Source organism: Rhinopithecus roxellana, chromosome 18 (genome assembly GCF_007565055.1).
Source record: "Rhinopithecus roxellana isolate Shanxi Qingling chromosome 18, ASM756505v1, whole genome shotgun sequence".
Lineage (NCBI taxonomy): Eukaryota > Metazoa > Chordata > Mammalia > Primates > Cercopithecidae > Rhinopithecus > Rhinopithecus roxellana.
The window spans coordinates 48,963,405-48,990,743 of NC_044566.1; the positions used below are offsets into that span (position 1 = coordinate 48,963,405).

At 39.6% G+C, this 27,339-nt stretch overlaps 1 protein-coding gene across 3 annotated transcripts in view; it reads left to right on the plus strand.

Moving 5' to 3' along the window:
• Positions 1 to 27,339, plus strand: part of ENOX1 (ecto-NOX disulfide-thiol exchanger 1) — a 587,079-nt gene that overhangs the window by 108,769 nt on the left and 450,971 nt on the right. For 2 of the 3 annotated variants that reach the window (XM_030922273.1, XM_030922275.1), the window contains exon 2: positions 6,210 to 6,275. The exons of the other annotated variant lie outside the window; for it this stretch is intronic. The gene's annotated coding sequence lies outside the window, so the exon portion shown is untranslated. The remainder of the gene's footprint in view (positions 1 to 6,209; positions 6,276 to 27,339) is intronic. 3 annotated transcript variants of the gene reach the window in all.

The window sequence follows — 27,339 nt, forward strand, 5'->3', positions numbered from 1 at the left end:
CAGACTTTCTAGAGAGGCCAAACCAAGTGAAGCTGAGTTAATGTTCTCATTAAAATGTTAAAGAGGCTTTATTCATGAACGACTGAAGCTGTAATTGCTTTATCCTTGTAAACTACGAAAATATGTGGTGATCTCTTATAGAGGCAGTCCCTCTGTCAGGAAGAGCTTTGTTTAGTGGAGGGCTTGGCTGCACTTAGGGACTGAAAAGTGGATCCTCTGGGTGGGTTGTATGTGTCAGGGATATGGTAGAAGTGGTGGTAAGGGGTCCTCCATCCATCTGTTTTAATTTTATAGATCTTGTTTTGTATGCATGATTTGATCATTTGAACTTGAATTCTAATTTGGAAATCATATGAGAATCGAACATGTATATATATATACACACATGCAAAAAAAATATTGTGGAAGGAAGCAGGTTTTTAAAAAGCTGCTTTTTAAAACAATAGGTTTATCTTTCCTGTAAGCCATAGCTTATTGAGATGAGAATAGAAGAAACTGAAAGATGCTGATGTACTGATGAAACTAAAGAAAGAATCTGGAAAAGGTACGACATGTGATTTGCAGGGTGAGAAGGCACTCAGATGGCTTTGGGAGGTAACAGACTTTTTTGTCCCTACTTTTTACTGTCATTCAATGCGCCAGTACAAAACCATAGTGTAGAACTGTAGGTAGTGAATTCAGATGGCAAATGCAACTATTTTTTTCTTTCTGGAAATGAAATAAGCATGAAATCAGATTTACTGGACTGAAATCATAGAGTGGTGGTTTTTATATAAGTAGGAAATTTATGTTGGAAATCTCAAAGTGAAATTTAAGGGGAAAAGATTAGAACATTTTACCTTTTCTCTAATTCCTTATTATTAGAACCCCTGTTTGTTGAATGGTAACAAATCTAAGTCTCACTATATGCAGATATAATATGAGCAGTATCTAGGCATTGCTTTAAAATGGTGTAGAAGGAGAAAATATATTTTCCTCATTCATCCTAAGTTTGTGGCTGATGCCCCTCTTAAAAAAAATTAACAAGAGAAAAGCATACAAATTTATTTAATATAAATTGTACATGACAAAGAAGCCTTTATATGGACATAAAGACCTGATGAAATGGTTAAACTTGTTTATTTTTATGCTAGGTGATGAAAAAGTGGATAGTTGTGGAGAAATAGGATTGGTTAAAGGAAATATTATCTCATGGTAATAAAGTAGGAGAAATTTACCAAGGCTTTACGTTACTTTAGTAAATTTACTATTAAATTTACTTTAGTAAATACCAAAGTTTTTACAAAGTACTTTACTTTGGGTTGGAGTTACACTAAAATACATATATCGTAGAAATGTCTATATTTTTTTCTTAAAAGGGTCAAATCCTTTTCAGATGTCAGTGCAGGGTGTTTGTTAAAACTGGCTCAAGTCTGTGGGGGCAATGGAATTGAAAGTTAACAGGAAGCTCGCTCTCTCTATGATAGATTGCGTCGGTTTCTAAATATGTCTTTTCTGGAGGGGTGATGATCTCAGTCCAATGTTGTCAGTGGTATGAATCTCATAGTTTTTTAATCAAAGTAGATTCCAATATCTGGAACACTATTGATGATATTTAATAAAACATATTTTTAAAATTATTAAGGGATTTAGAGCAAGATATAACAAATTTCCTCTGCTGGCTCTTCCACTAAACTCTTGGGTGATTGAAATGGAGTGACTTGCCATGTCTTTCTTGGGGAACTGCTAACCCAGTCCCTGAATTCAGAGGTGAATCCAGAGAGACAGGGATCCTTGAGCTCTATCCAGACACAGTTCAACTTATCATGTCTCCTCTTCCCCTTCTGCAAAATAGGGTTCCAATCCCTTTCCTGATCTGTAGAGCAGATCTATTCTGGAGGTTTCTTTTTGGCTTGCCTAAGAAATTTTAGTGGGCTGTGATCAGGTCCTCACTTCCCAGTGTGACTCAGAAACCTTTGAAGAAATGTAATGGTGTAATGAGACCTTCAGTATTAATGGGGTATGTATAGAGAGTATCATGGGAACAAACAGAGGGATTGACTAATTTATTCTAGGCTGCTATGGTTTTTGAGAACTTTTGTTTGCTTTCTAGAGTTTTCCATTTATTCATTTGCTGTTAGGATGTTGACGCATCTGACTGCTCAGTGTCTCTGCCCAAAGCAGCACCTCTTTTCATTCTAGTTCTTAGAGGTGAGTTGCATCCAAGACCCTATATTCACCTTACAATTAGATGATGTATTAGTCCATTCCCACACTGCTATAAAGATACTGAGACTGGCTAATCTATAAACAAAGGAGGTTTACTTGACTGACAGTTCTGCATGGCTGGGGAAGCCTTAGGAAACTTAGAATCATGGTGGAAGGGGGAGCAGGCATGTCTTACATGGCAGCAGGCGAGAGAGAGAGCATGCGAGAGCAGGGAAAACTGCCTTATAAAACCGTCAGATCTCATGAGATCTTACTGTCATGAGAACAGCATGGGGGAAACCACCCCCTTAATCCAGTCACTTCCCTCCCTCAACTTGTGGGGATTACAATTTGAGATGAGATTTGGGTGGGGACACAGAGCCAAATCATATCAGATGTCGATGCCAAAAATCTAGAGGAAATTTTCAAAACCTATTATTGTGTGATATTTTCCTTCAAATACTGTTTTTTTTTTGTTTTGTTTTGTTTTTTTGTTTTTGTTGTTGTTGTTGTTTGAGATGGACTCTCACTCTGTCACCCAGGCTGGACTGCAGTGTTGCGATCTTGGCTCACTACAACCTCCACTTCCTAGGCTCAAGCGATTCTCCTGCCTCAGCCTCCCGAGTAGCTGGGATTACAGGCATGCTAGCTAATTTTTGTATTTTTAGTGGAAGTGGGGTTTCACCATGTTGGCTAGGTTGGTCTCGAACTCCTGACCTCGAGTGATCCACCTGCCTCAGCCTCCCAAAGTGCTGGGATTACAGGCATGAGCCACCACTCCCGGCCCTATTTTCCTTCAAATACTTAATTCAGTTGTGTCTTAAGCCTTATGTTGACTGGCCAGTGATTGTTTGACTAGTTAACTCTTTCATTCAGCAAATATTTTGGGAATATGTACTCTATTTCAGGGGCATATATGGTATCTAGGGGCTGGGATAGAAAGATTGGGAAATCAGATTTGCCTGTAAAGTTTTGTTGATAGTTCGTATGTTGAAAATAAGGAGTGAAATACCTAAAGGAAGCCAAATTGCTTTTCTGCATTTCAAAGACTATGTGCAAGATTGGCATATCACAGCCTACTCAGTAGAGTTCTCCATAAGTGCATTTTATGTGGGAAGTGGTACCAGATGTTTTCTATATTATGATAATCTTCATATATTTATTAAGCTGTAACTTGTAAGGCTTCCTGATGGGGCATAATAGAGGCTCTTTGTGTGCTACACTGTGTCATTGTAAAGAAGCACTCTGTTAATTCCTGCCTTGTCATTTATCTGGCTCTTACTGGTAATGAAGCATGTTTCAGTCATTCCAGGAGGGTTTTGGGGATATGCACAAAGAGGAATAAGAGTAACAAAAGGGTTGGTTTCATGGTGGGTTGGAGGGAAATACTCTTAGGGAGAACCAGGGATAGAATGAAACCTTTCACCTAGTATGTTTTACATCTTTATCCCTTTTCAGTACAGCAGCCGAATACTCCAGAATTGTTTTACATTTTAGGAAATGCTAAGAAAATGCTAGGTTTTGAAAGTTTTTCTTTTCTCTCTCAATCATTGACCTGGCAGTGGGTTAGGAGAATCCGAGAACTCCCAAGAATTACAATGGAGCAGTAGAGGAGTCGAGCCATTTTCCTATCATTTCTAAGCTCGATGCTTGGGAAGACAGGTATATATATACTGATAACAGAGATTTGATTCCAGGAAAGAAAAGAGAGGATAGAAGAGGGAAATAAAAATGTGGGGATATTGGTGAAGAAAAGGGAAAAGAGCAAAGAAAAAAAGGAAAAAATATGTTTGGTTGTCCTTCCTTCTCTCTCTTAGCTCCTTCTTCTCACAAAAGGAAGGGGTGGAAAAATGGGCAGGTTGAAAGGGAAAAGAAGGGAGTTGAATTAGAGATAGGAGGGCACTTGGAGATAGTGAGGGAGAAGGAAAATGAGTCAGAGAAATCGCAAGAATAAGTGAGGGGGAAGGAGATGGTATAAGAACTATTTAAATTCAGGAAGAAGAGAGGGGCTCAGAGAGGGGAGTGCATACTTTGGTCACACTGAGAGCCTTCAGTTACTCCCAGCAGGGCATCTGCCAAATAGCCAGTGTCCCTTGCTGAAGACATTTTCCTGACTTTTGTATTAATGTGATTCTCTTTATGGTACCCGTATTGCTGGTTGCAGTTTCATTGACACTCTGTGTGATCAAATAGCAAATGTGGAGGTAAAGTTCTGCTATTCCTGCCCCCTTGCAGTTTGCAGCCGACTTCTGAGTAGTGCATCTTGTGTTTGATGTTTGCTCTTCCTCCTTGTCTTGTCAGAGAGTTGAAAGGGAAGAGACATGTTCCTAAGGGCTGTCACATTTATAGCTCATGCATACAAATATTAAAGAAGCTGAAAAAACTCGGTAAAATCACATTTTGATGTTTTTTTGAAATAAGGTAGTTGTCTCCTTGCTGGTCTAGTGACCTGCCCTAACCTAAGGCCACACTCACTATACCTGTAGGCAGACTGCTTCTTGAAAGATCTTTCCTCATCCTTTTTCAAGACTCAGCTCAGGAAACCTTCCCAGTATTTCCCACCTGCGTCAGGTACTTTCTAAGTGTGTACCAGTACCTTCCCCTGCCCCTGGCTTCTTGTGCTGACCTTTCCCTGTTAGATCTATCATGTCATGTGGTAATTTTTATCCTTCCACTTTGAGGCTCTTTACACAGTATTAGTTACTACCGAGCACCTAGTTATGGGACAAATAATGTCTATCTTGGATGTCTACAGATGCTGGTCTTTAGAGTGTAACATACCTCTAAATTTGGCTATGCTTTTAGATACCTGTTTACAGTTAGTCGACATGTTCTGGAAAGAAAAGAGATTTAGCCAGATGTAAGGTGTTTCTGGAGAGTCTTTACTAGAATATTTGGTACCACAATGAGATCACTTGGACACAGGAAGGGGATCATCACACACCAGGTCCTATTGTAGGGAGGGGGGAATGAGGAGGGATAGCATTAGGAGATACACCTAATGTAAATGACGAGTTAGTGGGTGCAGCACACCAACATGGCACATGTATACATATGTAACAAACCTGCACGTTGTGCACATGTACCCTAGAACTTAAAGTATTAAAAAAAAAAAAAAGAGTATTTGGTTCCAGATTCATGCAACTATAATAGAGAAATTGTGATTCCATTAAGTTTTAGATATCAGAGGATGGTCTTGAAGTTTGGGGCAACCTATTTCTTATGATTCTCGGACTCACAGGCCTGATGCATAAGGCACTTTAAAACCATGCTTCTCAGACTTTCATGTGCATAGGGATTATCTGAGGATCTTGTTAAAATGCAGATTCTGTTGCAGTAGGTCTCAGGTGGGTTCTCAGATTCAGCACTTCAAGCTCACTGGTGAGGCTGATTTTGCTGCCCGTGGACCACACTCTGAGTAACAAGGCTTTAAAATACTTTCTAGAAAATAAAATTGGGATTTATCCTATGAAAATATCTAGGTGTACTTTATAGTTTGAAGAACAACAAATTTCCTGAGAGAAAGCTTGTAAATGTGTAACTCTTATTTCAATTTGGAAACTTGCAAGAATTTCTCACACTTAAAAACAGTACATCTGATACCAGTCAACCCCTGAAACTGCTTTTGAATGACATTTTAGATTGTACTGCCCTTAATTAATACACAGCTTTATTTATTTGGGCTTTCTTAGATTTGGGAGGCCCTGGCCCTAGCACTGGCTTTAGTGTAGCTACTTTAGCAACGAAGACTACTTTTAAGGCAGAAATAACTCTTTGAAAGATTGACAGTTTGAAGGCTTTGTTTATGATGAGACCTTCACATTTATTGATTGTTACCAAGTTAGCATCATGCAGAGACCTTCTCCAAGGGCATTCAATTGCAATGGCCAGAAATGGAAAGGGCAATGTTCAGCTCGAACTTTGCAGGCGAAACCTTGCATCTGCTTACATATATATGTTCAGTCAGCTCTCTGAAATTGATGTTTGAAGTTTTTTCTAACAAGATGGCCTTTATTTTACAGGTCCTTTGCTGCCAGCATGATATCATATTTATAATATGTGGAGGAGAGAGAGCTCACCATGCTCAGGTAAAGGGATGGTATGTGTACCACAAATAACAAGCAGGTTGGTTGTCACCATATGGGAAGGGATATAGTTTAATTATACCTCTGGCATCATCCTCTAATGTGCGTCTTCGTTATATCTGGGGTTCAGAGGGCCTGTGGCAGAAGATCTCAGTGAACTCACATGCATTTGGGGGAGGATTTACAAAGTACCTACAACAGGGCCTCTAAACAGCCAGCAAGGAAATAGGACTGGTCACTTGAAATCTCTTTCCAACTTCTACAGAGGTTATGTAAAGGTACTATCATTGTTCATCTTTATCACCTTATCATGAAGGCTTTATCTTTCAACATTTATGTAAATACATGAATGTTGAAGACTCCTAATTAAAGTCTTATCTCTGTCCCCTTATCTAAAGTTATCCTTCTAAATTTTCTTTGCATTTTCTTTTGAAATAAGTGCATGTCTCACAACTTTGATTTGCCCAAACAGGTCACTGAGATTAATTTTCCATTAACCTTTATTGCTTCTGTTTCTTTCTAATCATCTTCTTAGAGGATTAAATAGTCTCCATTGGGTTAGTCTCTCCTTAGGATATGAGCCATCTTTTTCTTTGATGCCCTTTATAGAACTGATGTAGATGATGGTGATCTATTGTCCTGACCGAACCTGGACCCATTAACTGAGCCAAAGCTTCCGTAGATAGACCCACGCTAGGAGTTCTGATGACCATGGCAATTTTGTTATTGGGCTTGCTTCTTTTGTGACCTGGTCTGTATTAGTTTCATCTGACTGCCTTAACAAAGCACCACAAACTGGCTGGCTTACACAATAGAAATCTATTGTTTCACAGTTCTGGATTCTAGAAGTCCAAAGTCCAGGTGTCAGCAGGGTTGGTTCCTTCTAGGCCGTGAGGGAGAATCTGTCCTAGGCCTTTCTTCTACCTTCTGGCAGGCTTGGGCATTCCTTGACTTATAGATGGCATTCTCCCCGTGTCTTTCCACTGACTTCCCTACATGTGTGTCTGTGTTTATGTCCAGGTTTCCTTTTTGTGAGGACACCAGTCATATTGGATTAGGGCTCACCCTAATGATCTTAACTTAACTCAATCATCTGCAAGGAGTCTTTCTAAAAATGTCACATTCATATGTATGAGGGATTTAGATTGTAGCATCTTTTTGGGGTACGTAATTCAGCCGACAGCACTATGTGGGTATAGGCATACCTCATTTTATTTCACTTGGTTTTATTGAGCTTTGCAGATACTATTTTTTTTTTTTTTTTTTTACAAATTGAAGGTTTGTGGCAACCCTGCATCCAGCAAGTCTATCGGCACCATTTTCCCAACAGCACATGCTCACACTGTGTTCCTGTATCAACACTGTTTTAGCAATAATGGATTTCTAAATTAAGGTGTGTTCATTGTTTTTTAGATATAATGCTATTGCACACTTAATAGAGCATAGTATAGTGTAAACATAACTGGCAAACCAAAAAGTTTGTGTGACTTGCTTTATTGTAATGGTCTGGAACCGAGTCAGTAATATATTTAAGGCATGCTTGAAATGAATTCCTCTAGATACCCCTAAAGCTTCTAGCATGGTGCCTGCTGCTTAATATTTGTTGAATTAGTGAATGGCAAGGACCATAAAGGCCATGGCCAAATTTAATTTGACAAAGCAAAGTGCAGTGACCAGAGGTGGGCAGGTATTATGCTGGCATTTGTCCTCAGGGAACTCTTGCCTTCAGGATAATTCAGGCTAAACAACCTCATAAATGAGATAAGAGTTTTCCTTTCAAAGTAGTAGCAAGTGGGGTTTGTATAAAATATAGCCCTTTGTGTGAGCTGGTACGGCTGTGTCTGTTGGCATCGCAGGTTGAACTGCCAATTTACATGCTGCTTCTATCAGTACATCAAGATATCTTTCCAGCTAATTCAATACCATTTAAATCATACTTAGCCAGGCCATTCTTTCTTTCCAGCTGCATCGCTTTGCACTTATTAAATTTAACGTTCTGTTCTCTGGCTTTAATCTCTAAATGCTATCCTGAAATAGATCTGCCCTAATCGTGTCTTCTTCCTTCTTTATGCTTCCTTAGCTCAACATTATTACAAGTTATCTTTTGAGTGTTCAGATTTGGGTGTTGATAAATTATTGGGATACTGGTCTCAAGGTAGCACTTAAATGATCTGTTCTTTAGAGATGCTTATTTGGGAAACCCTTTATTTCCTCTTGGGGTAGTGCTTTCTAGCCATGCCTACTGTTACTTCCAGGAAAGGATTACCTTTTTAATAGCAAAACGGAGCCTCCTGCTGAGACGAGTGAAAGTCCAGGGGCAGATCTCCTCCTAGGAGCGAGGTAGGCATCTTTAGGAGCCCTGCAAATTCACTTAAGCCCCTGGATTAGTGCTGCGTGGAGCTGCTGCGAGCAGGCAGGCCAATGTCTAGAGATTGACTGTGTGGGTCAGGCCCAGGCCTCCAGGAACTCTGAGCTGCAGGCAGGGTGGAATCATTTACTTACAAGCTTTTCCAGCCCCACAGGAGCTTTTGTGTTCCTGGGGGTGGGGCTGCAGGCTGTCCCATGGCCAACTGATAGCATTGGCTTAGACAGCAGTGGATTTATAAGATGATGACAGGCAGTAGAAAATGAAAATGAAAATAAAAATTCATTTTAGCATTTTTCACACTGACATTAGTCCTAAGAAAATTGGTAAATCAAACAGCGAATATTTATGGCATGTGTGATGCATGTAGGCACAGTTCTACCAAATGCCAGGTACAGATGTATAACTTCATCCTGTGTCTCCCTTGCTTACTTTTCTTTTCCATTTTATGCAAGAGCTTACTACCTTTGATTAGAGGTCTCCCATAACTTTTCATGTGAACTCTCCTAGTGTGGCTTGTGGGCATGTCTATAGGGTTTCATTAAAATTGAAACCGTTAATTCGTTTTGGTTATACAGTGATCAAACCGAGTGATGGTGAGCCAGCCCTTGCTGGCTGCAGGTAGGGCCTGCTGAGCGATTATATTCTGGTAATTCAGCTGTCCCAGAATAGCCAGTGAAGTACTCTGCAGTGTGCACTACAATAATTATAATATCCCAATAAGTCTTATTTTAATAATTAAGTTATCTTATGTGTACCTAACACTTCTCTGTTATTAAAGAGAAAATAATCCAGAAATAAAACCTCGGGTGCCTTGAACATGGAAAACGAGTTTTATTATTATTGCTTTGTCTTTACTCCATTTTGCATTCTCTCATTTCACTAATCTTACATTTCTGAAAACTCAGCTATAAGATTCTCATCTACTTGATAATAATTTGCTAACTTGTTAAACTCTAATTTTAAAAAGGGGCAAATAAGAAAAATGATTCTGATGTCCTTTTAGTTAATAATTAACAGGTAAGTTTTTCTTAGATCTCTGACATTAGAATGTAATTATTATATTATGGAAAGTATTTTAATTAAACAAATTATACTTCAAGATTCTATCAACATTTTTCAAAAAATTTTTGTACACAAATCAATTAAAATAAGAATCTTAATATCTGCTTTCTGTAGGATCTTCTGCCTCTCCCTCTGACGGTTCCTTCTTTGTTTCATTTAAATCATGAGCTTATGTTAAGTGCTTATGAGCTGGTAATATAAAAATGATGAAGAAGAGCAGTGGCTTTTGGCAGGGAACTCAGAAGCTTGGAATTCTCTTTCATCTACGTTTAGTTACCACTAAGTTCTGTCAAATTTCTGTAATTCTTTGATATTTTTACTTTCCTTTTTTTAAATCTACGATTATTCTTTCCAAGAATTTCTTACCTTTTTCTTGCTTGTTCATATGACCATTCTGTTTGGTTTGTTCATTCGTTTGTTCATTCATTCATTCATTCATTCATTCATTCATGTAGTACCCTTTTGACATGTGCAAAAAATTGTTCTGGGCATAGTATCAAGTATATTATAATTTATATGGGAGATAGCAATGATTTTTGCATGATTATGATGGAGCTATAAAACTAAGTATACTTTTTATATAGGAAACAGAGCAACTAAATTGGCTTGGGACAATTAGGAAATACTTTATAGAGAAGATTGTCTTTGAATGGAAATTGGTAGTAGATGAGTGGTAGAGAGAGACCATTCTAAAGGAAACAGAGGGGAGATTAGCAGAGAGGTATGAGGAGGCAGGGCAAGTTTGTGTATTCCATGCTGTTTAGGTATTGCTGGAGCATAAAGTGTGAAGAGGGATATAGGGCTGGATGAGATTCTATAGGAAGGCAGAAATCAAATCTGTAAGGTCCTTTGACACATTGTTGAGCCTTCTTTTGTATGTCTTCAGTTCATCCTGCTCCTTGCAGGGAGAATGGCTATATGAAATAGTGCTTATATCCTGCCAAACTCTTTCTTTATGACCCTTGTCCTGGTCTCACTGCTTCCAAAGGGAAGTCAAGCATTTTCTCTCTTTAATTTACTCCATTGAATCATTTCCTCCACTAGATTTGCCTGCTTTGCTTTTCACACAGAATTTGTTACTTTCTCAGATTCCATTTTCAAAATCCTCCTTTAAGACCTCACTGAAATTCATATCCTTTGTGAAAACTTTTCTTTACTCATGAATGATTTTACCTCTTGTGAATTCCAGAACTTTGAATACTCTGCATATTGCAATCTTCGCATGCTTCTCATATGCCACAAGTTATTTTTGTAACATTCTTAGACTATCCACATGTTGAAGGGAAGGGCATATACCTATCATGTATCCTATGTATGCTGGAAGTGCAGCTTCTTGCATGTATTAATAGTAGACATTGCATGGATGTTTGTTAAAACGGTAGAGGAAAACGGAGTTCCTTTAATTTGAAAGGCTGCTGCAGAGGTAGAACTGAGGGGATTGATTAATTGTCATCTGGAAGGGGTATAGTTAACATAATGTCCAGATGAAACTCTTAGAGGAAGAATAATTGTCAGTCAAGGTAGAAGGATTACATTAAACAAAAGGCAGAAATATGTACAGAAAAAGATGCAATTGAAAATCAGTTAAACTGCCCAAAGGTTTAGACATGGGAAGGAGATACTTAGAAAGCCATTCAGCATGTGTGATTGTCTTTGACAGTGAGTGACAAATGGAATAACCGGGAAAAGCACCTATATTGCATGAAGATGCTCTGCATTATTAAATAAAATGGCCTCTGGAAAACTTGATTCAATTTAAGACTTCTCAGTTGCAGATCTGGAGACAATCACAAATTCAGAAATATATTTATGAAACTCTGTTGCTACTGAGCTCAAAAGACTGTAATCCTATTACTTGTGATTTTGAAAAGGGTAAACATGAAAAACTGAAAAGAGTTATTGATTAAAGAAGTAATATGAACAGGAATAATGGAATTAAAGTAATTGAGGCAATATTGGGCCTAATGGACCTTGTTCTCCTAATGCGTTTCTTCTGCTTTTGTATTGAGTTGGCCCCGAAGTCGATAGGACTATGTGCAAGAAAGAGAAGGACATGATGGAAGAATTAGTATTGCTGTCTATAAAAAGAAAAAAAAATCAATCTGTTGTTCTTACAGAAGAACATCAATCAGTCTGTGAAATCAATTAACTGGAATTTTTTACATTTGGCTTCTAAGATAATGAGACAAATGATGAGAAAAGACTGTATGCCTTGCATATAGTAGATACTCAGTAAATGTTTCTTGAATTGAAAACCAAATGATATCACGGATTTAATTTAAAAACTGCTTCAGTGTAAGTCCTTTTATCAGTCCTAATTCAGTCCCATTTCTTTTACTGGACTGCCTATATCTATAGTACTGTAAATGTAGATTCCTCATTTTTATTGATTCTTGCTCTGAAGCAAGTTCTCTCACATTTTTACTGCCAAGGAGTACAGGCCAGCTTCACATGACTTTGGATCTCTGTATTATTTAGTGTCTTAACTGTTTTCTGTGACCAGACTTCCTGCCCTATATAGTATTGGCAGATTACATTTTTTGAAATATCATTTTAACAACATTACTCTCTATTCAGAAAACGTCAATGTCTCTTCGTTGTCTACAAAATTGTGGGCTCATTGTACTTTAGAGTTCATTCCCCACTACTTGACTTTGAAAGCATGTGTGTTCAGACTTGTCCAGACACCCGTCCGTACTTAACTTCTACCAGCCTCCTGCCCAGACCCTATGGGGAAGACAGATTCGTCTCTTCATTCTGTCATCCCATTTTGCAATGCACACAGTGTTCTGCATTGAATCCTTCCTCTCATATCTATATCCATCCAATTAAAGTCAGTTCTGCTCCAGGCAATATAGTCCTTAAAGCTGCACATTATCAAAAGCTGTGCTATAAAGACAATTATTTCAGGGGCATAAATAGTGTTGAGGACTTGAGGTTTGCAGGGGCACAATAAACAAAGTTGTTTTACCTGAAGTTATTTAAATAATAATGGTATTTTCTATCTCTGTAAAAGTATAACTTTAAAACCTGAATATCACGAAAACATGCATTTTATTGTATCTCTTTTTATAAGATTGTAGTGAACCAAGCTGGTATTTTAAAAAATTGTTTCAACATCTTAATGATCCACTATTGTGAGAAATGGAGAATAAAGACCTTAGCAGCTATGTTGTAAGCAGAGGAGCTTTTTTTTCCTTATGCCAGGAGTCCTAGTATGCATAAAATAAATCATATTCCCCAATCGATTGATCACTTTAGACCTAATACACATTATGCAAGCTCTGCAGAAGAAATACCTGTAACACTTATTTTTCAAAATGCAGTTTAAGGTGCTTTTTCCTCCACTGAGTTTGCCTTTTAGCATTCTTCCTTGCCTGGTGATTTTTCTCTCTGAATACTCTCTTTTAGGTTAATTATCAATTCAAGGACCTGTTTAATCATTCATCTTTTTGAGAATTTTTAGAGACTGTTTTGAAACAGAGACATATTTTTATTTCCCACAATGTCTAATACCTTGTTAGGGCAGTGATATAGCTTATAAGAGCATGCAGTTATTAAATTCAGTTTCATCTAAATCCAAAAAGTACTATTTTCTCTACTTCCTGTTCCTCCTGAACATTGAGCCTTGGCTTAATGTTTTTGGGGGAACAAAAAAGAGTAATCCCCACTTCAATGTCAATGCAAAAGGGTAAAGACTGACTGATAGTTTTCAGATTAAGGATAAATACATGTGTTAGTTCCTGACCCTTCTTGAAACTTCATTAAAATGATGTTTAAGGGGTTTTTATTTTAAAAGGCACACACCAATGAGAGCAAAGAAATAGGGCAACAGTTACAGCATTTTGGGGTTTGGGATATAGATGGATGAGTGCTAACTTAGCAGACCTGAGAAAGTGAAGTTTTAATCTGGCAGAGGAGAAAGGAAAGAGGTAACCCAAATTATACTGATGAACCCTGCAAAAACTCAGGAACAAGAACCCCTGGAGGGGAGAGTGAAGATACAGTTGAGAAGTATTGGTTGAAAGTTCAGATCTGCTTCCTAACTTTATACAAGGAGGAAACTGCTCCTCTATTCCAGTAGAGGGATGAAGATTATGTTTTCTATAGAGATGGTAAAACAGAAGGTTTCTGGATTGAGAAGTATCAGGAAAGGTTAAAAGTGGTATAATATGGTCCTGAAATCAGATGGATTGTGGATTACACTGATTTATCAACTCCGAAGAATGACAATACCTTCTGTTCTCTGTTCCTTAGCCTACAGGCAGCTAAGGATACCTTTCCTACAGGAAACTCCAGGAAACATCCCTGGCACTCTAACCTAAAAAAAGAACTCAAGGATACTGATATCAGAGATTCCCTCAAGGAAAGGCCTAGCCAGAACAATTCTAAAATAAATCCTTTATCAACAACCAACCACACTCCCAACCTTTCTGTGGACCTTCTAGTGCCCTGCCCTTAAATATCGCAGACAGCCAAGGGTCGTGAGACATTTAAGGAAATGTCTGATATCATGAGAGACAAAAACTAAAGCATGCAAACAAAAAAAGCAACTTGGAGGAAACAACCTTAATAGGAAGAATAAATCTATTTATTTATTTGTTTTTTATTTTATTTTATTTTTAAGACAGGGTTTCACTCTGTCGTCCAGGCTGGAGTGCAGTGGCGTGATCTCGGCTCGCCACAATCTCTGCCTCCCAGGCTCAAGCGATTCTCCCACCTCAGCCTCCCTAGTAGCTGGGATTACAGGCGCGTGCCACTACCACCTGGCTTATTTTTGTATTTTTAGTAGAGATGGGGTTTCACCATGTTGGCCAGGCTGGTCTTGAACTCCTGGCCTCAAATGATCCACCCACCTCTGCCTCCCAAAATGCTGGGATTACAGGTGTGAGCCACAGCGCTCGGCCAGAAGAATAAATCTGAAAAAAGAAATCATTGGTATCTCCAGACAGATAAGGCATGATATTATCACCATGAAACACAACAAAATTTATGAGGGTTAGGAGGTGAAATTAGGGAAAATTTCCAGAAAGCGTAGTAAAAGGAGAAAGAATAGAAAATAACATAGAAAAAATAAGAAGCTTAGAGGATTGGTTCATACATCCAAAAATAGTACACCAGATTGAAAGAATATAGAAAATGGAGGATAGAAAACCATCAAAGGAATAATTCAACAAAATTTCTCAAAAACAGAAGTGTCCTGATTAAAAGGGAATAACAATAGATGATCATGAAACTTTACAACACTAGAATGTGGTCCAATAAATGACACGGTAAACTAATAAAAAGAAAGACCTAGTATCCCAGAGATGGGACCAACACAAGAGCGAGGCGAAAAGAATTCACAGGTGATGGTAAAAGAGATCTCAGCAGCTGTGCGCTGGGCTAGTGATCAACTGATCTAAATTGCAGTAGGTAGAGGGGTTCAGGAGAGAGTTCTTCAAGATGGTAAAATTGATTAAACATCTAATGTGTTTGCGCTGAGAGGGGATTTACAGATCTTGGGGAGGCTTTGAGGATAGCATCATGATAAGTACATAGGAAACTAACACAAATGAAATATAACAATGATCAATTCCAAGGAAGACAAAAAGCAAGAAAATGAGATATAATCATAGAACACTACATGATTCTAAGAACGTAAATATGGATATTGAACACAACCAGAATTATTCTCAGAGGATGGAAACATGAGGCATGCGTGTGTGTGGTAACAAACCTAACCCTCATCTTCCTCATTGGGAGGTCAATCAGTAATACCTGAAATTGAAAAACTAAGAGTAGTAAGAGAAACATGTCATTTAAATCAGTGCATATAAATTTTCGTCTTTAGTATGGCATGCCTAGAAGATGATACTAGATAAGGTAGGAAGCTGGAGACATTCATTTGTAGAATATTAAGTAGATATAGAACTTCAAATAAAATATTTTCAGATTTTTCAATGAAAAACCTGAGCTTGCTTTCATAAACATAACTTTTTATATTTCTTATATGCCTGAAATGGCTGAACACAATTCTTGATCAATATCTTAATGATTCTCTCTTCAAATTCTTGTTAATCATTGTCAATGAGATATTACACAAGTAGTGATTTTTAAAAAAACAAGCCATTTCACCACCATTTCATATTCTGTAAAAGTTAGAGTTATCTTTAAAAACCTTAATAGTTTTAGCTTTCTTCTTTGCTAGACAAATGCAATCCTCTGATAATTCCAACAGATTTCCAGTTCAACTAATTTTTTTCCTGTGAAGTAATTAAAAATAATAATGAGGCCCGAATTTATAAAGTGTGTGTTTATTGTTAGAGCAGTCACTCCACAGGTAGCTTGGATGCCGGTAAAAGAGGACATTTGACTCAACTGGAAAGAAATACCTGGTATGTATACGCAGAATCTGGGGGGCTATCACGTGTAGCTTTGCCTACCAGGCCCTTCTGCCCACACCTTTCTAGAGCTCCACTTTCAACCAGCTGTGCTTTCTAACCTGGAATGAAACCTTCTCCAGCGGCTACATGGACTGCTTCTGCACAAAATGAAGGGGTGCTTTCTGCAGCAGCCTGTTGACGTGGGTGTCCATGGATGTTTCTAGTGCCTCTCAGCAGAGCCATGAGGACTATGCCTTTGTACCTTGAGGAAGCTGATGGCCAGGTGTGATCTGCCCTGGCACCTGCTACCTCAGAACCCCACCTGATTCCCTGAGGCTGAGAGACATCCATACCTCATTGCATACCTGGGATCAATTCTTTGCACAATAGTGTGCCAGCACGTACCAGTTGGGAAGCTCTGATGTCCACATGTGGAAACAAATTCCAAAATAATTACTTAAAGAATTGAAAGCAGTTATCTCTGGGCCTAGTCCTATTTAATAGTTGAGACTATATTATGAATAAATTGGTTTAAATAAAAACTAATTTTTAAAAATCTCTTGTGTAGTCTTATTGGATCTTCCAGACCTTTTGCCCTCTCAAAACATTGGACAGAGCCGCTTTCAACTTTGTTTTTGCAAGATGAGATGACAAAATATATACAGCTGTGGACTGTGGTCTACTTCTTAAATGCAGAGGCTAGTTTGTGGATTATTCACATGCCGTACTTTACCCCAAGGATTAAGATAAAAGGAATATAAATCTGAAGATAGCAAGCTTCATTTTTTAATACAAGGAAAAAGAGAAGTTGAAATTCATGATAAATATAGATTGTGTTTTGAAACTTTAATTGATTATTTTCCTGTTGTCCCTTTAACATGTTCCTGGGGAAGTTTGTAATAATGATTTAGGAGAAGAGGTGGGAAACTGATAAATTAGCTGGAAAAAAATAGAAAGGCACTTAAGAATACATAGCAGAGAATATGGTTCTTTCACAGAGGGTACTGAGAGTGTGGTCTATTTGGTGCCCTCCAGATTCAAGGCTGAAATTGGAAACAATGGTGCTTTAATTTGCTGCACAGTTAATGGGCCTGCTGATTTGTTCTCATTTTTTAAGTCCTATAGTATGTCCTTAAAACCCTCTCAAGGGTTCATACTTTTAGCTTGAGGTCTCTATGCTTCATTTTTCCTTTTGTTCTCTAAACACTTACGTTGTCTCTTCCTGATTCATCTTCTGAGAGGCTCAGCATAATGTATGGTAGGAATTAAATAATTTGGATGAAGCCTGTGACATGTCTTGATGATGTTAAACCACTCAGAATCCTAGGAAATAGTCCCAGCTTGCATTAGCAGAAGATTAATGCAGGTGATCTTTAAAGTCTTAATTTTAAAAAATTTACATTTTTGCCAGTGATGATTGAAAAACGCTGGCATTCTTTCTGCCCGCGTTACTGATTACAATTACAAATACTTGCAAAAGTACTAGAATGGCATCTCTCTGTTCTATAAGCAGCGGACTATTATTTTACTCTTTTAATGGCTATTAAATATTTAAAAAACAATTTTCTAAAAATACTTCCATAACTATATGTAACATGGGCATAAATCACAATGGGAAATGTATTCTGAAACACATGCATAATAATACTTGCTTGGATAAGTTTATATATCTAATTCACCAAGAAGAAATTTAAATTTTTGAGAGGTTTCTTATTTGAGACATCATTTTGAGAAAAGGCAAAACTAGGGGTCTTTTGGATGAGGTCAAGACAGTGATTACTCACATAGTTACTACTGTTTTGCCTCAGGATATTCTGAATGTGAGCCCAAACCTTATGATCCCCGAATCAAGAATGGTGGGAAAACCATAGTGAACTAGTTATTTGGAAGGAGGAATCAAGGAAACCACCAGCTCTTGAACTTTTCCAGAACAGGAACGTATTAAGGGGAGAGGTAATGAGAGCAAAGAGTTCGTTCTGCTATGTGGAGAACAGAGGGTACAGTGAGCCTTGGAGAGCAAGGGAGTGTGGGGAGCAGTGAGGCAGGTTGCAGACCACAGCGAGGAAGAGGAGCATCAAGGGAGTCAGCTGTGGACTTGTAGATCTGGGGTTGAAATTTAAATCAAGAGGAAACATTTGGAACATTTGGCAACAAGTGACATGATCAACATGACATTTGGGTAGATGATTGTTGCTGTGTTATAAAATAGCTCAGAGAGGAGGAAGACAGTTGGTGCATGCTAAGAAGGACTGCAGAAGAGTGAGAAGGAGAAGGAATTGGACTTGATGACAGGACTGATAGAGAAGACAGAAGAAAAAGATAAGTTATAGACAGTGTAAGTCAAGGCTGGATTGCTGTCTTGGAGAACAACTCCCATATTTAACAGTCCAAAAAAACAAAAAGCAAAGTGACCAGAAGATTATCCAGTGAATGTCCAAATGCCTTGTGTAACAGGTCGGTTCTTTTCCCAGCTTACAAGCTGTGGAACAGTGGACATGGAACAGTTTGCGAAACATAGAACTTTGGTAAACTGATCATTTCTCTTTTGGATGTGCTATGACTGTAGCCCTTGCCCCTCCCATTCCCAGAAGATCATCCAGACAGCAATAAATAAGGAGCGTGATAGGAATTACAGGTCGGGGAAGGAAGCGTAGGTCTGGGGATCATCAGTGAACACAGCAGTGGGGTCTGAGTGTACGGATGAGCATTCTGTGTCACGGAGTGAAGAAAGGGAGGAGCAGAGGTGTGGAGGCAAATACCGTGAGATGCTTCATGAAAAGGCCAAGGAACAAAAAGAAACAGAGTGGTTGGAGTGGCACTAAACTCCATGGAATTTATGGAATTGTTCGATCTAAATTTAAATGGATACTTGCTTCATTGGAGTAAATGGTCTGATTAGTGTTTTCAGATTATACATAAAAATGAAGGTATAGTTCCATCTCTCAAGACTTAGGACCCACAGAGAATTCACAATATAAATGCAGCAAGCTGAGCCCCAAAACTTTTGGGCTCAGTCACCAGAAAGATTATCATGAGCCCCTTTTCTTTTACAAATAAAATTCACCCTTATCTGTCTTAGGGTTGACTATGGAAATGCCTTAAATGGATATCAAGAAGGAAATCTTCCAGTAAATTCTGCACTGCAAGACAGTAGCATTATTTAAACAAAGAATACATTAATTTTTACATTGCAATCAAGATCAACCAGCACGTACACATCCACCAGAATGCATTATAATACTGTGCACTATTTTAGTTCTACACTGAAAATCCCTTTGAATCCTGTATCAGTGTTCACTAGACAGAATCTTTCTCTCTATATCGTAGATACATAAACATGTATTTATCTGGAGATTTATTTTAAGGAATTGGCTCATGCAAATGTGGGTGTTGGTAAGTCCAAAAATCATAGGGCAGGCCAGCAGTCTGAAAACTCAGGCAAGAGTTGATGTTATAGCCTTGAGTATGAAATGCATAGGGCAAGTTAGCAGGCTGGAAACTTAGGCAGGATGTCTATGTTACAGTCTTGAGGGAGAACTCCTTCTCTCGGAAACTCAGTTTTTGCTCTTAAGGCCTTCAACTGATTAGATGAGGCCCATCCACATGATCATGGGTGACCTCCTGTAGCTAAAGTTAACTGGTTATAGATGTTAATTCCATCTATCAAATACTTTTACAGCAACATCTAGACTAGTTTTGGACTAAAGAACTGAGCACTCTAGCCCAGTCAGGTTGACTCCGATGATTTTGCCATCACAAATCTCATATTTTTACGGTAGCAGAAAGAGCAGAGTCAGCTGCATTTTGCTTCATTTCCCTACTGTTGTAATCTTTATAAGGGAGTAAAGATTCTGTTAGTGGTTCAATGGTGGCATTTTTACTGATTTTTTTTTTCTGTCAGATTGTTAGATAATTTGTTTGAAAAGCTGGGCCATGTTGGCACCTTACCCCTGTCCCACATGGTGCCAAATGGTCTTGTCTTCTTTGCCTGGTAAGCAGAGTGGTACGGGAAATGCACATTTTCATTGAACAAGGTTATTGACTAAAGTTCTGTAGTGAGGCTGCTCAGCTGACTATGTGACAGTCACAGGGGATGTGGGGAGTTAATATTTTCTGGGAAGAATTTTAATGTTAGAATTTACTGTCTTTTGCACATATAAATTTGAAGCCTTAATGTTATGCTCTTCTGGTTATTTGCATTTAATATGCATGCAAATTCATAATATATACTATATGCCAAGAACATAAATTATAAATTGGTACTTTCCCTGGTTGTTAGCAATTTTGGCCGCTTTAAAAATTAATACTTTGAAGAAATATATGTTTTCAAATTTATATGTAGTACCTTCAGTTTCCAAAGGAAAATATGTAGTACACTCTCAACCAGGAAGGTAGATCTCTGCTGTAACATTCTCTGGATTCAAAAAGTTGTGCATAATGCTGAAGTTTAGAATGTTTTTATTTATCTTTCCTATGAATGGGTTCCAATTAGGTGTTGCAGGTATTTTTATTTCCATTAACAATGCTGAGAATTATGTTTCTGTAGCATGATTGCAGCCTACTGCAGTCCAGTATACTTGCGGGTGAGTCTTTTCAGTGATAAACACACCTCCAGTAGCAGAGCAGCATATTGTACTTTCCAGTGGAAGAAGACCTGCCTGTGCTGCACAACTGAGGGCAGGAGACTCCCAGAGAGGGACTCTGTAGCCTCTCTGCCTGCCATTGAGGCTTGTTGTCTTGGCAGCTAAAACACAGCCATCCATCCTTTCCCCAGGCAGGGAGCTCTAGGCATCCTTGACTTTGCCATGACCTTTTCTCCTCCCCTTTCCAATCTGTTTAGGGTTCTGCCATGCATATTCCAGGCAGCTTTGGATTTTCTCTCTCTTGGAAATCTCCAGGCCACCTCCTGGTTTTGTCTTTCTCCTTTGGACAAATGAATGCTCATCACCAGCATCCTGGCTACTCAGCTTGCTTACTTCTTCCTAAGTCCAAAGCAAGGCCTCCCAGACCTTCCTGCCCGCTATAAAAGTCAGGTCATCTTGCACTGTGAAACTCTAGAGTGCAGCATTCTCTGCAGGGTGCAAACATTCGTCCTCAACTTCAGCAGTCTGCTCTGGCAAACTATTTAGAATCATTTTAAAAACATTCTTCTGTCTGCACTGTACATCTTTCATGACTTAGTCACCCTCCTCCACCTTACTAACCCTATGGACCACTTTATCCTCTGTGTTTCTAAGTTATTTCATCTCATGCAAAATCAGCCCTCTTTAAGTGGTCCAGAGCAAGGGTCCTCAGCTGACAAGTTTTATTGGTGGCACCATCACCATCACCGTCACAGTAAATATTATCACTAACTTCTGTGCCAGCATGTTAGCATACTACAAGTAGCTACAGAAAATGGGCCTGTGGACATTGACTCAAAACCTAAGTTAGGGCCTCTGTGTTATTGTGCAGCCTGGTCAAGGGCTCAAGTAGGGATGAGAATCCACCTTGGTTCTGCTCTTCATTTATGTGCTTGGCATGGCTGGATCTGCCAGGATTAACAGGTGACTTCTACCCCTCCACCCCTGACTCCCTTTCCCTCCAAAAAAGTGATCTGTGGATAGTCAAATGGGGCTCGGGCATAGACCTGAAGAGGCATCATTTTCTGATTCACTTTTGGGCCAAGTAGGCATTAGTTACTAATTTGCAACTGGGTACCTTATAGGCTTATAGAGGCCTTCACTTACAGAATAGATATGACAATCAAAAAGATTCAAAGTGAAGTTTTTGTTTGTTTGGTTTTTTGAGATGAAGTTTTGCTCTTATTGCCCAGGCTGCAATGGCGCGATCTCGGCTCACTGTAACCTCTGCCTCCCGGGTTCAAGTGATTCTCCTGCCTCAGCCTCCTGAGTAACTGGGATTACAGGCATGCACCACCACCCCTGGCTAATTTTTGTATTTTTCAGTAGAGATGGGATTTCACCATGTTGATCAGGCTGGTCTTGAACTCCTGACCTCAAGAGATCTTCCTGCCTTGGCCTCCCAAAGTGCTAGGATTACAGGCGTGATTTTTTTTTTTTTTTTTTTTTTTTTTTTTTAGACAGAGTCTCGCTATGTTGCCCAGGCTGGAGTGTCGTGGCGTGCTCTCAGCTCACTGCAGCCTCCGCCTCCTGGCTCCAAGTGATTCCTCTGCCATAGCCTCCTGAGTAGCTGGGATTACAGGTGCCTGCAAGTACACTCGGCTCATTTTTGTATTTTTTAGTAGAGACAGGATTTTGACATGTTGGCCAGGCTGATCTTGAACTCCTGACCTCAAGTAATCTGCCCACCTCAGCCTCCCAAAGTGCTGAGATTACAGGCATGAGCCAACATGCCCGGCCTCAAAGTGAAGTCTTTTATTACAAGGAGAAAGTACTAGGTGAGGATAATTTAATTTTGTAATCATTATTGCATCCTGGCAAAATTTTCTGCAGTAGTTTCTTCTGCTTCCCTTCCGACTTCATCCCTGCTCCTTTTCTCCTCCTTCCCTCCCCTTCTTCCTTTTTCTTCCTCTTCTTCCTCCTCTTCTTCCTTTTTAGATAATAATCATAGTAGCTAATAAATGTATAAAATATTCTGACTGGCTCAGAGATGCATTTTTCCTAGGCTTGATTGTATCTTTGGAAACTCTAACCACAGAGGTCTCATTTGCTGTGGGTGGAACAGCCTTCTAACTGTCATAGAAGTCTAACTAACATGGAAGTCACATGCTAGATTTACATAGAACTTAGGGGCTCTGAGTGTAAGAACTGGAGCTTGACTCATTTTTGGCATTCAGACATGCATTGATCTCTCTCATAGTTTAGGATTCCCCAAAAGAGGCTGGATCGAGGGATGCGATGGGGTCCCTGAACAAAAGCCATGAATGAAGAAGTCTGCTAACGTGGACCAGACTGAACTACAGGAGTTTGGTTTTGTTTTGCTTTTGAGACAGAGTCTTGCGCTTGTTGCCCAGGCTGGAGTACAGTGGTGCGATCTCAGCTAACTACAACTTCTACCTCCCAGGTTCAAGAAATTCTCCTGCCTCAGCCTCCTAAGTAACTGGAATTACAGGTGACCACCACCGTGCCTAGCTGATTTTTGTATTTTTAGTAGAGATAGGGTTTTACCATGTTGCCCAGGATGGTCTCGAACTCCTGACCTCAGGTGATCCACCCGCCTTGGCCTCCCAAAGTGTTGGGATTACAGGAGTGAGCCACCACACCCAGCCAAGCTGAGTAGCTGGTTTGAAAGTCCAAGGAGCAGTGGTTCTAGGTACCTCCCTTGACCTAATGAGCCTCCCCTCAATTCCCCCTACTGACAACAGACTCCTGCTCACACAAAATACAAGTATACTATGGCATGAATGATGGCTGTGTCATAAAGCAGGGGTCCGTGAACTATGGCCCTTGAAGAAAATCCAGCCTATGGCCTTCTGGATTGTTTTTACATTTTTAAAGGGTTGTAAAAAGAAAAGAAAAAAAAAAAAAAAAAACAAAAAGAATATGCTACAGAGACAGATGTGGTCTTCAAAAGCTAAAATATTTACTATCTGGCCCTTTATTGGTAAAGTTTGCCAACCCCTGCCAAGAACTGGTCAGTGATACCTAGTGGTGTTACTTTAGCAGCCCTGTTTTGAAAAAGCAAGACGCAAGAGTGGAAATGGCTTCCCTGATGGTGAGGCCTTGAGGTTCCTTTCCTTCCCTCTTCACACCCTTGTTTGTGCTGTAGAAGAAGTTGTCTTCCGTGAGAATGTTGTCAGAGGTGTTGATGGTGACTGGTGGATGGCAGAGTGATGAAGGCATGTGGAGCAGAGGAAAAGTTGAAGAGAGTGGGAGAGGAGGGTTGTCAGGCAACAGGTGGTAAGTCTGACTGTTAGGGTATCCTGGAGGGAGTAACTGAGGAGAGGGTCCCAGGAAAAGCTCAGACTTGTTAGTACATTCATGAAGCTCAGAGGATTGGGACTTAGGCTGTTGCCTTAAATACAATGCCTTAAATAAGTGCCTTAAATCTGTAGCACTGGGAGGCCAGGGGACTTTTGGTTTGCACTTGTGTTCTATAGTTTACAAAGTCTTTCCCATTTTGTGAGAACCCTGTGAAGCAGGCAGAGTGTGTGTTACTTTTGACCTCAATTCATAGAGAAAAAAAGGATTGATGCTATGTCAAGGAAATGTCTTCTTCAAGGTCATAGAGTTATTATATGATGAAGTTGTAAATCAAATCTAGATACTCTGGCTCTAAAACCTCAGCCCCATTCTTGGAATCAGTGAATTATCGAAGTGTGAACTCTGCACCTCTCACCCCCAACACAAAAGCCATCTTACTAAATATTGCTTATTTGTAAGATCATTATATTAATGTATACAACACTAGAAATGGTTAGAGTAGCTCCAGAACTGGATTCATTTTATGCCTCAGGGGTAGCCCCTTCTCACACAGGAAGGCATCTATAGAACAAACTAACCAGAGTGTGAAGGTAATTTGTGCTGCCCTGCATTGTTTGTGTGTATCTGGGAACTCCGGGTTGAGACAGATTACTTGGATGTCCTAGTTTTACTTTTATAGACAACCTATGACAGGAGTAATTATGAGAAGTAATTATTGACACTATGACAACCTGAATAAAAATCGAAGTTGTTTGTACTATTTTCCCATAGATGTTAGAGCAAGACACTACAATAAATGAATTGAGTGGCCTGTTTTGTGTGTATATGATTTGGATATCAGAGACCATCATTCCTACATGATGTGACACCTTATTTGCCACCTTCACACTTTGACATTTTTGTTATAACTAAATGTGCAGTGGAACCAGCTGTGGTCTGCATAGGCTCTAGCGCTGTGTCTGGGTCTAACCCTGAGCAATGCATTTGGTTTCGGAGCCAGTGTCGCTGATACAGGCTGCAGCCAGCACAGGGGAATCCATCACAGTAACAGCAATGTAGCCATCACAGGGCGTCTAACCACATCCATATTCAGATAAGGAGAACACCAAGTGCTCTCGCTGAAAATGATATCCAGGGACTCTGGGATAATGCTGCCTTCACACCATTCATAAAATATGGTAAAAATAAAGCCTTAAAAGTCATGCTTGTGAAGAGTGGAGACAGGAAAATTAGAGTAGCAATTCACACAGCGCACTTTTCCTTGGAGTGAGAAGTCATATCAATTTCTCAAAAATGGGTATTTCACCTCTTACAGCATCCATAAGAAGGCTAGGTCAGCCTAATGGCTTATGAACTCACTTGGACCTTTGCTTGGCTGGCAAATGTCATTTCTTAGCCTTCCATCCACCCAAATCTGGGGTTTCTGTTTCCCTAGCTCTGCCCTGTGTGTTCTCTATTTCATCATCTTATTTTATTTTCTTCACAGCACTTTCTACTGTTGGCAGTTATCTAATTTATTAATTGGCTTGCTTAATCTCTCTCTCTCAGCTTTGGGTTGTAAGCTGCATGGTTGCAGAAGCTGACCATGGCTCTCTGGTTCACTGTTGTTTTCTGTAGCCCAAAGAACAGTGTCTGGGCTGTGGTACGTGCTCAATATGAATCAAAAAGATGAATCAATTAATGAATTGGTGAGTAAATACGTGCTGTCCTCTTGCTTAACCCTACAGAATAGCCCCAGTACTGGGTTATAATCTTTCCCTAGTGGAAGAATCCAGAGATTCTATTGTTGCCCTAACAAATTACCATAAACCCAGTGGCTTAAACAACACAGATTTATAGTTTCAACAGTTCTGCAGGTCAGAAGTCTAACACAGTTCTCCCTGAACTCAAATCAAAATGTCAGCATGGCTGCATTCCTTAATGGAGACTTTGGGGGAGATCCATGTTCTTGCCTTTTCCAGTTTCTACAGGTCACACACATTCCTTGGTTGTGATCCCTTTCCATCTTCAAAGCCAGAAATGGTGGGTCGAGACCTTCTCATGCTGCCATCTCTCTGATTCTCTATAGCTGAAAAAGGTTCTCCGTTTTTAAGGACTGATGTGATTAGATTGAGTTTACTTGGATAATACAGGATAATCTCCCATCTCCAGGTCATTAATCGTAATCACATCTGCAGAATCTATTTTGCCATACAAGGTAACATATTCACGGGTTCTAAGAAATAGACCCCAGACATCTTTAGGGGTTTGGTGGTAGTCAGCATTCTGCCTGTCACGTGGATTTACTCTCAAAAAGAGTAGAGGGATAGTCAAGCCCAAAGCCTCATTTCTCTTCCAGAATATATATTGCAAAACAGAGAGGCTTTCCGAGTCATTTATTCATTCCACAAGAAATATTTGTGGAACTTATCACGCTCTTCTTGATAATTTGGTTCCTTATGGCAGAGTGAGCCTAGATTGCTGTTTTGTGGAGTTGGATATGGAGACCCTGGGGAAGTTCACCTGAATTCCTAACCCAAGCCTGACAATCAGAAATTGGACTTCTAACCAGAAAGGGATCGGTGTGTCTAAAAGGAACTCAAAGCAGTTGTAGCGGTAGCAATGGTGGTGTCAGATACAATAATTTATTTATTTTATTCAATCTTTATAATAATCCTGTAATAGAAGCACTGTTATTCTCCCCATTTTACAGATGATGAAACTAAGGCACACCAAGGTTAAATAAATTGCCTAAGTGACTGAGCCAGGAGTGACTAGCTAATGAGTGAATGATACAGGACTTAAAATCTCAGGCAATCTAGCTCTTGACTGTGCCCCCTAACCACTGCACTTCCCTGCCCCTTATGAGGCCCATTAAAGAGTGGCCAAAGAAGCCTCTGAGAGGGCCAGAATGAGTGCTGAGGCCGTCTATTGGCCTTCTTGGTTTTGTGAAGTAGAGAGAACATGGAATGGTCAGAAGCTTCTGCTTCCTTGGTTACCAGATCTGGGCCTGGATCAAGCCACTTCAATTCATTGAGCCTCTGTGAAGAGAAAATAGAAATTCTGCTTGTCCGCATCTCTAGTGTGGGAGAAGGATAAAACGATTATTGAGACGTGCTCTGTAAATGTTGCCCATTACTATCCACATGTCTAAATGATGAGGCGAGGAAGGAAAGTGAGTACGATCACCTCAGCGCCCCAAGAATCTATCTGGCTTTTGTCCCCCTGGGGTAAACTGGAGAGCATGATTGAGACGTGAAATCTTCCCGTATCCTCTGTGAGAGAGGGTGATTGATGACAGGGATGTACAGGTTGGCCTGTGACAGCATGTAATCAATCAGGGCATGAGAAGGATAGCTTGTCTTTGGTGTACAGATGAGGATTCTAATAACCCAACAGTGACCACC